At 32.8% G+C, this 13,435-nt stretch overlaps 1 long non-coding RNA gene and 1 pseudogene across 2 annotated transcripts; one reads left to right on the top strand and one right to left on the bottom strand.

Annotated features, from left to right (window-relative positions):
• Positions 1-271: 271 nt before the first annotated feature.
• On the bottom strand, positions 272-5,089 carry LOC145947814 (uncharacterized). Its single transcript, XR_014427242.1, has 2 exons — positions 4,785-5,089; positions 272-484 (listed from the first exon to the last, which is right to left on the bottom strand). It is a non-coding gene; the product is annotated as an uncharacterized LOC145947814 (long non-coding RNA).
• Positions 5,090-5,322: 233 nt separating this feature from the next.
• On the top strand, positions 5,323-11,729 carry LOC145947813 (uncharacterized; annotated as a pseudogene). The gene is made up of 9 exons (XR_014427241.1): positions 5,323-5,492; positions 5,574-5,764; positions 6,362-6,381; positions 6,653-6,754; positions 6,892-7,057; positions 7,153-7,250; positions 7,487-7,715; positions 8,169-8,339; positions 8,713-11,729. The product of XR_014427241.1 is annotated as an uncharacterized LOC145947813 (transcript).
• Positions 11,730-13,435: the final 1,706 nt, after the last annotated feature.

The raw sequence follows: 13,435 nt of genomic DNA, 5'->3' as shown, positions 1-13,435 counted from the left end.
AGATGCAAGCGAAGACCTGCGACTTCGACCTGCTTCGCTTGCACTTAGACCAAAAACGCGTGAATACTATTAACCAATCAGAGACCTGTTTCCAAGGGCCTCTCCCGAAAGAAATCCAAGAAACAAAGAATATATAAGACCGAGAGTCAGCCCCCGAGGGCAGTTGCTAACAGGAATCTAAAAGACTAAGACGAAGAATCGCTAGGAAAGACCTACGCTTGTTAATTAATCGCCGATTGTTATATATCTATCTAACTGGAAAGAAGGACCAATAAAGTGTAAACCTGTTCAACTAAAATAAAAGTGTATTTTAAAAGAAAGAGAAGAGTTCAACACTCCTAACTTCCTATGAAGTCCTGCACGACCCGAGGATACCTATCCTTAAATTCGGCGCAACCCCAGTGCCGTGGAGCGGCACAACAAAATTGGTGGCAGCGGTGGGATTGCGCCGACGGACCGCCAGGACCAGCAGGAACCTGAAGACCTGAAAACAATACAAAAGTATTAGAAAAATCAGGCACGTCGAAATAATCGACGAACAACATAGAAAGCAGTATATTAAAAATTAAGACCGGCAATACACACACATACACAACGTGTGGAAGCAGGCATACCAGTTAGAAAAAACAGCTGACGGAAATAAGCAGAAGCCACAGTACAGTGAGAGAGAAGGACGGACAACGCAAGCAGTACGAAGAGCGATAAGCAAACAGCTGAGAGTCGAGTAGGATCGCCAACGTCCCAAGGACAACGCCGACCTGCGACAATCTCACGGACAACGCGTCATCACCGAGCGACGACCTGTCGTATCAAGCACGAGCACCGAGCCGCTAGCCGTTACCAGCCCACGAGCGATCGAGTTGCAGCAGCAGCAGCCAAGCCGTACCGAGCGATAAAGATGATGCGAGCCGTAATACTGTAAGTCCGATCCTTATAATATTTCTGCGTGAATGTCGGAAGGACACGAACCCCCCCCCCCCCCGACAACCGATATTAAACAAATCGTGGTTACATAGCGATTCCGCGAAGCGAGCGATTCAAGCGTTACCAATAACTTTGGAAAATCTCGAGCGAGTTCGTAGAAAATTAGAGAGCGAATATTCAAACGAAAGCGAAGTTGAATTACCCGCGAACGTCACCGTTAAACGCGAGTTCCCCTTCGATAGCTTTGACGAAAGCGTACTAAAGGCACGAACTGACAGTGGGTGCGAAACTAACTATTATAAAATACTCTTGTAAAGGAGAATCAACCCCTCTAGCGTCGAGAAATAAGCCCGAGGTTATTCAATGTCGAAACGACCGAAAAAACGCGTCTCATTTAAACCACGATTCTGGAGTGGACCAGCTCGACTTAATCGTAGATTCGGTTCCGTAACGCCCATACAAGTAGCCGAGGAAGCGGTACGCGACATTCGCGATAACGTACGCGCAAATTTAGATAGACGTTACTCAGGCGCTAGCTCGCCAGAATCAGAAGCCGAACCGATCGAGGAAAACGTACGTCCTTCTAATATAGACGAAAGAAGACGTCTTTCGGATCGCGCGTCTTCCGAGCGAAATTCGGTTAGGAAAAACTATTCTCCCGTATCAGTCGACGATAGCGTCTTAGGCACGCAAAGCGAGGACGATATGAGACGAAAGACCCTCCGACGCGGAATGCTCCCTCTGAAGATGTGTAATGCCGCCGCGTGTTATGCAGACACCGGACATCCAGTATTCGACCCGAATAACGCCCTACTCACTGAACTCGTAAAAGGATTTCGGGAAATGAGAACCGAATTAGATTCCTTACGCGACCAAATACACGATCGCCCTGCAAATACGAGAGAAGTTCGACAGACGCGAAACGGGTACCGCCCCGAGGGCAACCGATACACGGATCGCCGCGAAACATACAACAACGACCCCAACGCAACGTACACGTACGGAAGATCCGAAAATGATATTAGGAACGTAATACCTCTTCGCAATATTTAACCTTAAAAGAAGCAAGGACAATGATCCCAGACTTCGACGGAACTTCGCAACAAAAACTCCAAAAGTTTTTAAACGCGTGCACATATGCCATGCAAAACATAAATCCCGCGGATGAAAAGTCATTAATTCAAGCAATACTATACACAAAATTAGACGGAAAGGCCATGCAAGATTTCGAAACGCATGATATTCAAATTTACGAAGAAATCAAACAACAATTAGAAGCATCCCTGCTTAAAAAATCCGATAAAAAACGATAAAAACAGATTCAAATTTGATTGAAATTTAATATAAATTAGTCGTAAGCTATCGTTTCAATCGGACTCATGTTTCTGATGAGATATAAAAGCTATCTATTTCTATCGCTTTCAATATCTAATTAAATAATATCTTCTTTAAACATTTAAATATTTATCAGAACGTATATGTTTTTTTCATATATAAACTATCGATTTATCTAATTCAATCAACCAATTACGAGACTTGATATTTATATGAATGCATATATATCTTTTTCTATCGTTTAGTGCATCTATATTATTCAATACACGTTATCCGAAAGGCTAACTATCGTTCTTTATACGACATATTCATACATAAATAGTTTAATGAATTTATTCGTATATTTATTATTTAGATTATATCGTTTTCTATCGTCTAGCGCATCTATATTGTTCTATATATACCTTATCCGAAAGGCTGGCTATCGTTTTTTATACGGCATATTCATACATAAATAACTTGATGAAATTAATCGTATATTTATTATTTAGACTGTATCGTTTTTTGTTGTCTAGCGCATCTATATTGTTCTATATATACCTTATCCGAAAGGCTGGCTATCGTTCTTTATACGGCATATTCATACATAAATAGTTTGATGAATTTAATCGTATATTTATTATTTAGACTATATCGTTTTCTGTCGTCTAGCGCATCTATATTGTTCTATATACCTTATCCGAAAGGCTAACTATCGTTCTTTATACGACATATTCATACATAAATAGTTTGATGAATTTATTCATATATTTATTATTTAGATTATATCGTTTCTTTTCGTTAGTTTGTAAAAGAATATAAACACTTTGCACTAACAATAAAAAAGATTGTAAAAATATATTTTCAAGAACTCCACACAGCATGGATAACTATAAAATAACAACCAAGATCGCCATTCTGTAGCCTTCCATTTTGCCTTTGACATTAAATCTCGCGGAAGTCTGTGAATTTCATGAGGTGGTTTTATCGCTATTAACCGTTTATTAATAATAGAACGCTTTTTTGCTGTTAAAGAGAATTTATGACCATGTGTAATCCAAATGTTCCACATTTGTTTAGTAACACCTAAAAGAATTCTGTGCATATAATCTACAGGATAACCCCAAATACTATCAAATAACGGCATTTTTATTAATTCAGATTCGCCTTTTACACCTCTATTTCCTGTAATTTTGTTGTTTCATGAACATCATCTATATGAGATTCATGCGATCTCAATTCTACTGGATTTACTTTATTTAACATTGGATAACGCATAGCACCTTTCTAATAACGACCGTATGCATAGCACCAACTACATCCTTGAAATGCATTATATTGCATTCGGTTTTGCATAATAGATCGTGCGACAGAATCTACTGATGCGCAAAGTAATACAAATTTAAATTTAATTAACTGATTTTGATTATTAATTGTTATGCCAGATTTCAAAAGTTTTTCAGCCGACTTTACAAGTGTTGACAAATATAAATTCATAAATGCAGATTTGGGTTCTGATTCTGAAATCCATAATGCAGCAAGTATAATATTTTTGAATCGCAATTCAACGGGAAATTCATTTATAATTAATTGTAGTGGCCAGACGGGCGTCTTTGAACTATTAAATAATGCTGCACCATCAGTATTAAAGTTACATGTTAATATTTTGGATTGAGAAGATTTAATATCATACAGGTTTTTATTATATAGTTCACTATCATAAATGTCACATATTGAAAAACTTTCTTTTGTTGAATTTATATTATTATTAAATAACTCTAAATTTGCTAATAATTTTGATAGAATATTTTTATCTTGTAATATATAACATTTTAATTTGATATGAAATATCAATGCATACAAAATAATTTGGGGATTGCATTGAAAGTTTATATTGAATATTACATTTATCGCAAAGCGCCCGAGTTTGCTTTTGGAAATTATTTTTTGTTATAGGTTTCATTAATTCCGTGTAATATTTAGAACAATAAAATATGTATGAAACTTTATCATCTGGTGGACTACATTGTTTTAACAGACTGTAATGACTAACATTCCATTTAACAAATTTTGATCCAGATAATATTTTGATAACTGAAGTATTGCTTGTTTTTTGATAAATTGTATCGAAAACAGACACCAGTTATCATTATGAATACGTCAGAAATTGTAAGGCCGGCAGCTTCGAACATAATTGTATTATTTCTCTCATTAGACAAATTTTCATAAGAATAATCTTCTAAAAATGTCTCATTGTCAGACATATCGCTATCATAATTTTGAAAATGATCAGATCTTTTTAAAAGTCCATCTTTTGAAGTATCATTTGTATCAGATGTAGCGGTATCAGATGTAGAGGTATGAACAAATGTATTGTCTTTATTATGTAAAGAATTGACGTTTTTGTTAGATGAGAGATCGTTAGGCATGTTATCTCCTATAATTTAAAAATAAATTTATATAAAAATATTAAATTTAAACATATTTTCTATAAAAAATATATTATTATTTGCACATTATAACGTTATAATTGAAGAAAATAATACCTAATTCGTTGATGTTATTTATATCCATCGTACTTCGAATATTTCTCCATCGTTTATCAGTCCGAGGATCCACTTGTGATTTTTTATACGTAGGATCCAGAAAAGATTTATATATCCTTTTTTCGCGTCTTAAAGGATCCATTTTATCTTTACTGTATAAATTATAAGTCAGAAATCAAAATATACTTTTTATATAACTTATACGATATTGCGAACACTTGCAATTTGTGATCAGAACTTATAGCCGCTTTTACGCGCATGTATAGCGATGGGTACAATATCAGTAACGTGCCTATAAGTTAAATAAAAAAAATGATTAGAGCTTTCTACTTGTTCCAACTTCTGAAAAATGATTTGTTTTTTGTAATGCAGAGAATTTAGATATTAAATAATATTAATATTAATTTATATATTACATTTTTTAATTACTTTAATTAGTTTTTTAGTCCATTATTTTGCCAAAAAACTTATGCATCCATTTTATATTACGTCCCTGAATTTTCTCGGCGCTACCGCGCAGACATGCGCAGACAGCGCAACATGCAGCATGCGCGGTGAGCTGGCAGGAGCCGAGGTCGGGAGCATATAGCGTGCACGTGTAATACGTATGATAAACAAAAGAAAAGTAATATATTTCTTTTCTTTTGTTTTGGATATAACTCTGTGTCTTTGTTTGCGGTCAATACCTATTGTGAAAAGTGAAAAGTAGTAAGAAAAGTGTTACCTGCAACATATCGTTTCTCCAAAGTTTATACATAAAAGTTTGTATAAATTCAAGGTTATGAAAAGTTTTATTGCAGAAGCAAAAGTGTCTGATGCAAGTGATGTGAAATTTGCGTATGTTAAATATTCCACTGGAGAGAAGGAGATCGTTTCGATAGATCGGATCAAAAGTTTCAACGCTAAAAATATAAATTATGTAAAAAAATATAAAATTTTGTGGAATGACTATTATGACGGCGTAATTATTTTTGTCGCAGGTAAATATAAATTATTTATTTTTATGCTTTTATGAAATATGTAAAACAATGATTTACATGTAGAGTGAACTATAAAAAATATTGTCAAGAGATTACTTTATATATTAAAATGTATAATGTTATGTATAATGGGTAATGTAATATAGTGAAGTTCAGAAGTTTTTCTAATTATTTTTATATTCTTTTGATTCATATATTTTATAAGAAAAGAGATTATAGAAAACAATTTTTTATTAATATTTTGTATATATATATATATATATATATAATACATATCATACATACATCATACATATGTACATATACATAAATGTATACATATGTATATGTATGTATGTATATGTACAATAAACGTTCCTAGCCAAAAATTTGTTATAATAAACCTATTTTCAATTTATTAATATAAATTACATTAATTTATACATTAATTTATTAATATAATATAATATTAATATATAATGTTACAATAAATAATTTTCTATAGTTATTATTACTAAAAAAGATTTTTATATTACATTTCAGCTTATTTACTACAGAAACTATGCTTTAAGTGTATTTAAAATGTATTAATTCTGTTGTATTTTTTGTTGTTATTAGAATCAGAAGAAGCATTAGAGGTAAAAATTAAAAAAAATAGATCACGATTGCGTCCTATGGAGTTATACATGTCTGCATCAGAAAGCGATACAGGATGCAAAGATTTATTACAAGAAATAAGATTATTAGATTTGTTATACATATCTACGTTTAGGCATTACATATATTTTTAATCAAATATTTTTATTTTTATTATTATAATAAATTATTTATATGTGTATATATATAAATGTGTTTATATGGATAATTAAAATATTATTTTTTATACATTAATTCGAAATTTTTTTTCAGAATAATAATAATATAAGCACACAAAAATCCAAGACTGAAAAAGAATTGTTGTTAGCAAAGAAACTACAGAATATATCAAGTCAAAAATCATACGCTACAACTGTATGTTTCATTTTTAATATTATTACATTTTATGCTCTAAATAATTTTAATAATTTTTTTATTTTTAAATATTTCGTATAAAGTACATATTTTGCATGATTACGATTTACATGATTGTGATTTTTATTTATTTATAGAATGACAAAGAAGTAGGAAGATTTAAAAAAGAGATAGAAAATTTAAAAAAACGTATAGCAGAACTAAAGCTTTCTTTACAAAAGAAAGATACTCTTGCAGAAGATTATCTCAAAAATACTTTGGCTTTACAGAAAGATATGTTTGAAGAAATAAAAGATCTAAAAAGTATGGCTAATAAATACTGTTATGATGTAACACACACACACACACACACACGCACGCATGCACGCACGCTTTACTAACGTAATGACATTTTATAGATATGTTCATTGAACAGCAATCAAATAAGGAAAAAACCCGAGGACAACATGACGAAACACTTTTCTCTGTTGGTCATAAACGAGAAACTGATAATAATGTATGTCCTTTTGTTTTTATAAAATCTGTTATATACTTTAATATAGTAATATCTAGTATTCTAGTGCGTAATATATTATCTTTTTAAAAATTTTTTTACAAAATCTATTTATATCTATATTGTCTATCTGTCCATTTTATTAATATATTCTTATATTTTATATAAAATCTGTTTAGTACACAAACGCGCGCGCGCGCATGTGTGCATGTGCGCCTTTATATCTCAATTATGTTTAGATCCACGTGGGTTAAAATATTTGGATTTCATCCCAAATTTATGACAGTGCGATATGCATTAGTAAATCACCAAGTGTATTCATCAAAAATATGGCTCTTGCTATATTCGGCGCTAAAGTATTAAAAGAAAGTAGTGTCACAGGAACTGTTTCAAATCGAATAAGAGGAAAAAATACTTCGTTAGTACCTAGACCAATGTTAGATCCACAGCGATTTTTAGCATTAAAAGGTTTTTTTCCTTTTCTTTTTTCACATTATTTCTCAGAACCATTTATGAAATTTTTATTCATCTGTGGCGATCATATCGTCACATATTCCCCGGATTACAAAGACATACACCAGACGAAAACAAAAAGCGAGACGCGAGAGAAAATAAACACGTAGCAAACATAACGGACGAGACAGGTAGATAAAAATAAAAATACGAAACGAGACAAGACAATAACCTTTCGCGAAGAATCTTCGAGAGATTCGACCGTCTGCCGTTGTCGAGTACAGACGTGCGAGCGCGATTGTAAACGCTGGACTTTTTCTAGATAATTAAAGTATCAAAATTACCGCTCACCAAAAGACTCGATTCTTTTCACATTATACATGTGTACGATCGTAACATCCCGCACCGACGAATTAACGCGATATAGCCAAACATCTACTAGTATTATAATTTTTGATTTTTTTGTAGATATTGTACGTTATTGGTTACATACGGTAAAAAAATATGATGAGATGGCTGTCGATTTGGAAGTAAATCTGGTTGGCAAGCATGTCAGTCAAAAAATTTACGAATTAAACAGAGAGAAAAAAAATGGAAATCAAAATATAGAAAAAACGCAAAGCCAATCAACTGTAGAAGGTATATAATTTAAATATATATGTTTCATTTATGTATATGTACATATATACATAAAAAATAATTTATCAAATTATAAAGAATTTTCATATTATTCCTTGTTATTATATTTTATTTGTGTTTTACATAAAATACGCTATACATATAACAAATCAACACTCTATATAAGTACATATATATGTCATAAAAGTAATTAATTAGACTCTGATTTATTGAATCGTAATAATTGTATTTCTTTAATATTTAGTATATTAAAATATTTTAATATAAAAAAATTATATTTAATTATATTGAATTATATGTTAAATATAAAAAAATTATATCAGATATCTGTCAAATGTCAAAAGAATGTACATACACAGTTTTTAAATTGCAGTGTCTGTTACGAGGGAAGAAACTGATGTTACGGATGATAATTCAGTCTGCAATGAGAATATTTCCAATGATACTAGTCTGGATGAAAATAAGGAATTATAATTACAAACTCCACAAGTAGAGTAATTAATTTTGCAAAATAAGAAAAATGTTAATAACATATTATACCATTGCCTTCCGAGAGGAGAACGAGCGAATATAATTTTTGGTCTTACCGGGAATCGAACCCGGGACCCTTGGCTCTATAGATCATGCTCGCACTCTATAGACCACGCTCGCCCTCAATTAATAATCAAAATCAATTAATTAAATTTAAATTTGTATTATTTTGCGCATTAGTAGATTCTGTCGCACGATCTATTATGCAAATTTTTATATAGTTCACCATTATAAATGTCACTATTGAAAGACTTTCTTTCATCTGGTGGATTACATTGTATTTTAATATACTGTACAATTAGTAACATTTCATTTAATTTTGGTCTGGCTAATATTTTAATCAACTAAAGTATTGCTTGTTTTGCAGAATTTGAAATGTATACATTTGTTCATACCTCTACATCTCTGATACAATTGATACTTCAAAAGGTAGACATTTAAAATGATCTGATCATTTTCAAGATTATGATAGCAATATGTCTGACAATGTTTTTAGAAGATTATTTTTATGAAAATTTGTCTAATGAGAGAAATAATACAATTATGTTTGAAGCTGCCGGCCTCACAATTTCTGACGTATTAATAATGATAACTGGTGTCTGCCTTCGATACAATTTATCAAATTCTGCAAAACAAGCAATACTTCCAATTACAAAAATGAATGCATATAAGTTTTGACAAAATATAACGGACTGAAAAAACAAATTAAAATAATTGAAAAATATAATATATATAAGTTAATATGGATAAAGTTCCGAATAGGTGAACCCTCCGATTTTTTTGAAACTACACTATTTTTTGTATTTTTGAACGCTGATTACGAATATGATAATGAAAATTTGCGACAAGGTCATTTTCAAGGTCAAAACTCAAAAAAACTGAAAAAATATAACTTTTTAGACATTATTTCAATAAATATTGATGTAACAAAAAAATGTTTCAAATAAAAGTTGCAGTTCTTATAAAAATACATCATTTATGTTCTATAAATTTTTTGCGTAAAACTGATAGTTTTCGAAAAAAATTAGATAAGAAGAACCCTCTCAAACATCAATATATTCTTCGTTCTCAGCCGAACCCGGAGTCAACGACAAGGACGTGACGAAGAACTGACTCCATTTTTCTTTTTATAATTTTTATATTTTTTTATAATTTGTTTATATTTTTAATATTTTTTAATACTTCGCGTGGAAAAGTGTATGCGTGGAAACAGTGGGTTCCGCCCCCCTGCGGGGGGCTCCACTACCGAAAAACTAGACAAATAGGTTTGCGTGGAACCTCGCTCTGCGTGGAAAGTTGCAAACCAATGTGGAACCTCGCTTCGCGTGGAAAAGTGTATGCATGGAAACAGTGGGTTCCGCCCCCCTGCGGGGGGCTCCACTACCGAAAAACTAGACAAATAGATTTGCGTGGAACCTCGCTCTGCGTGGAAAGTTGCAAACCCATGTGGAACCTCGCTTCGCGTGGAAAAGTGTATGCGTGGAAACAGTGGGTTCCACCCCCCTGCGGGGGGCTCCACTACCGAAAAATTAGACAAATAGGTTTGCGTGGAACCTCGCTCTGCGTGGAAAGTTGCAAACCCATGTGGAACCTCGCTTCGCGTGGAAAAGTGTATGCGTGGAAACAGTGGGTTCCGCCCCCCTGCGGGGGGCTCCACTACCGAAAAACTAGACAAATAGATTTGCGTGGAACCTCGCTCTGCGTGGAAAGTTGCAAACCCATGTGGAACCTCGCTTCGCGTGGAAAAGTGTATGCGTGGAAACAGTGGGTTCCACCCCCCTGCGGGGGGCTCCACTACCGAAAAATTAGACAAATAGGTTTGCGTGGAACCTCGCTCTGCGTGGAAAGTTGCAAACCCATGTGGAACCTCGCTTCGCGTGGAAAAGTGTATGCGTGGAAACAGTGGGTTCTGCCCCCCTGCGAGGGGCTCCACTACCGAAAAACTAGACAAATAGGTTTGCGTGGAACCTCGCTCTACGTGGAAAGTTGTAAACCCATGTGGAATCGTATATGTACTGCAAAGTACATGCTTAGATGGGAGAACAGATATAAGATTTAGATTCCATCGTTTTTGTTGAAAACTATCACTCGTACGGTAAAAATTAATAGGACATAAAATGTTTTTCTTTGTAAGATCTAAAATTTTTATGGGTTTTTCATGATTTTCACTATGAAAATGAGAGATGCGCCAATTTTCACTATGATATTCGTAATCAGTGCATCAAAATACGTAAGAATACTGAGTTTCAAAAAAATCAGAGGTGAGCACTTTTCGGAACTTCACCCGCCGTTTTTAGTCTTTAACATCGATTTTTTCGAAAACTTTCAGTTTTACGCAAAAAATGTATAGATCATAAATGATGTATTTTTACAAGAACTACAACTTTTATTTGAAACATTTTTTTCTTACATCAATATTTATCGAAATAATATCTAAAAAGTTATATTTTTTCAGTTTTTTTGAGTTTTGACCTTGAAAATGACCTTGTCGCAAATTTTCATTATCATATTCGTAATCAGCGTTCAAAAATACAAAAAATAGTGTAGTTTCAAAAAAATCGGAGGGTTCACCTATTCGGAACTCCACCCATCGTTTTTAATTAATGTTTATCTGACCGTGTTTTTATCGAAATTTATAGTATCCTATCGTATTTTTAGTTCGTAAATATCAGATTCCTTATCTAATATGTTTGATAAGTTTTCTATCATTTTCTATATTATTTAGCATATAATTGATTTATCGTTTTCAATCAATGTTTATCTGATCGTGTTTTTATCGAAATTTATAGTATCCTATCGCATTTTTAGTTCGTAAATATCAGATTCCTTATCTAATATGTTTGATAAGTTTTCTATCATTTTCTATATTATTTAGCATATAATCGATTTATCGTTTTCAATCAATGTTTATCTGATCGTGTTTTTATCGAAATTTATAGTATCCTATCGTATTTTTAGTTCGTAAATATTAGATTCCTTATCTAATATGTTTGATAAGTTTTCTATAATTTTTTATATTATTTAGCATATAATCGATTTATCGTTTTCAATTAATGTTTATCTGACCGTGTTTTTATCGAAATTGATAATACTCTATCGTGTTTTCGATTCGTAAATATTAGATTATTTATCTGATATGTTTAATAAGTTTTCTATCATTTCCTATATTACTTAGCATATAATCTATTTATTGTTTTTAATCAATGTTTATCTGACCTCACTAAATATATTTATATGTAGAATAATATAGAAAATGATAGAAAATTTATCAAACATATTAGATAGGGAATCCGATTTTCACGAACCAAAAACACGATTCAATTAGATACTTCTCTTTTATCTGATCCTATCGAATTTTTTAAGCAGGGATGTTATCAAACGAAACAGAGCACGACGCATCTATACAATTAGAATTCAACTCGTTAAAACAAAAAACGAACGAAAACGCGCATGATTTCGGCCAACGCGTCGACCTACTAGCCATGAAATTATACAATTCAATGATTGAAGGGGAAGCCCCCCCCCCCATGTTTAAACGCGCTATTCACCAAACAATTAAAAAACAAGCATTGATTAATTTTCGAATCGAACTAAGAAACGATCTCAAAATTCTCGTTCGAGAGCAACGAAACAATTTATCTATCCAATGACATCTAGCGGAACAATAATAATATTAATTATAATATCCACTATAATATTTTGGATAATAATACGGCGAAGAAATAAAAACAAAAGACGATCATTAGATTGGATAGTCGATGACTTTGACATACCAAGATCAATATTAACTAGTAATGCGGAAAAAACAATTGCGCGAAGCCAATCCCCTCATAAAGTAACTAATACGTTCTGTTGTGAATTCTCGCCAGGTGGGAGAAAAAAGGTGGAAAAAAAACTGTTGTCACTTTAATATTTTCATATGCCGAAAACCTGAGCTCGCTAGGATTTTCCTGAGCCGAGAACGAGCCGTTTTAAAAATACGAAGAAGAAATTATGAAAAACATAAGAGGGGATTAAAAAGAAGTCAAAGTACTAGATTTTAGGAATAAGAAACGATTATAGTACTATAGTGTAAACGGGAATTATAACTGTACGTAGCATTAGCAAATAATCTTAACGAAAAATAAGAAAGAAAGCGAAAAACTTCGTACCTCCGTTTTTCTTTTTTAACGGGAAAGGGATGTTATAGCCTGAACTATAACCAATATTAAAATAGTATTAGAACTAAGAATTTATTATAAAGCATTATAGAATAAAAGAGTGCTCTCGCCAAACGCTCGTCGCGCGAAAACGCTAACGCAGCGAGACACGCGCGAAGCACCGGAAATCGCGAGATGCAAGCGAAGACCTGCGACTTCGACCTGCTTCGCTTGCACTTAGACCAAAAACGCGTGAATACTATTAACCAATCAGAGACCTGTTTCCAAGGGCCTCTCCCGAAAGAAATCCAAGAAACAAAGAATATATAAGATCGAGAGTCAGCCCGCGAAGGCAGTTGCTAACAGGAATCTAAAAGACTAAGACGAAGAATCGCTAGGAAAGACCTACGCTTGTTAATTAATCGC

Source organism: Prenolepis imparis, unplaced genomic scaffold (genome assembly GCF_030444845.1).
Source record: "Prenolepis imparis isolate NDT839.2.m4 unplaced genomic scaffold, iyPreImpa1.0 SCAF_154, whole genome shotgun sequence".
Classification (NCBI taxonomy): Eukaryota; Metazoa; Arthropoda; class Insecta; order Hymenoptera; family Formicidae; genus Prenolepis; species Prenolepis imparis.
The sequence above is the reverse complement of the archived record's forward strand: the minus strand, read 5'-3'. Positions and strand labels throughout refer to the sequence as shown.